Source organism: Bactrocera latifrons, unplaced genomic scaffold (genome assembly GCF_001853355.1).
Source record: "Bactrocera latifrons isolate USDA-ARS-PBARC rearing strain unplaced genomic scaffold, ASM185335v1 scaffold_3227, whole genome shotgun sequence".
Taxonomy (NCBI): domain Eukaryota; kingdom Metazoa; phylum Arthropoda; class Insecta; order Diptera; family Tephritidae; genus Bactrocera; species Bactrocera latifrons.
The window spans coordinates 1-991 of NW_017536883.1; the positions used below are offsets into that span (position 1 = coordinate 1).

Sequence of the window (991 nt, forward strand, 5' to 3'; positions counted from 1 at the left end):
GATCTGGCCCTCAGCGACCCTGTTCGCAGCCCTCAAAAATGCTCAATGAAGAAAAATTTTGGGAATTCAAAAATTGAAAGTATAGAAAATAGCGAGAATATGAATCCCACGATCGGATTAATTTATTTGTAATAAAATGTATGAACAAATCTTCATTATTTTTGTAAGCTTTTCTTTAAGGATAGTGGTTATGACTATATCCAAAAGTTTACATAACCTAACAAGCATCGATGGTTCAGTGGTAGAATGTTCGCCTGCCACCGGGTTCGATTCCCGGCCGATGCAACCAAACTTTTATAAAAAAATATAGGCTCGAAAAAAAGGGATAAGTATAAAGAGAAGTAGGCGTGACGAGGAAGTAGACTGTGGGATATTATCCCGTACTGGAAAAAACTAGTGAATATCTAGCTCATTATAACCTAATTTGTTTGGTTAATTAACTTGTATTTTTTACAATTTTGTGCGATTTATTACCGAAATTTTTATTAAAAGGACCCTATCTTTCGCTATAACGCATCGGTGGTTCAGTGGTAGAATGCTCGCCTGCCACGCGGGCGGCCCGGGTTCGATTCCCGGCCGATGCAATATATATTTTTTTGCCTTAAGTAACATTTTAGTCAATCTTTTAACRCAATGATTTATCCAATAATATTAAATCCATATGATTTTTAGTCAGCCCTAGTCTTCAAAAGATACTTGTACACACAAAGTTGGAATTAATATTCTGAGTGAAGCAACTTGTGTTAGTATAGAAAAAAATTAATCAAAAGGAATTTCGTGTTAATAAGTTATATATTTATGTGGGGAAAAATTCGTATTGAAGTCAAATTTTAGCTTGATGAACATTATTTGRACTCTCACAAGAAAAATCAACCGTTCAGAAGTGATTTGCTAAGTTTAAACGACGGGAAATGAGCACCAAGGACGATGGATGGAGTGGATGTTCCAAAGAAAAGGCGACGAAAACATCAAAAAAGTCCCCAAAACAATT

The 991-nt window shown here is 35.4% G+C and overlaps 1 non-coding gene across 1 annotated transcript; it reads left to right on the top strand.

Annotated features, from left to right (window-relative positions):
- Nucleotides 1-513: 513 nt before the first annotated feature.
- Nucleotides 514-584, top strand: Trnag-gcc. Its single transcript has one exon. It is a non-coding gene; the product is annotated as a tRNA-Gly (tRNA).
- The last annotated feature ends 407 nt before the right edge of the window (nt 585-991 follow it).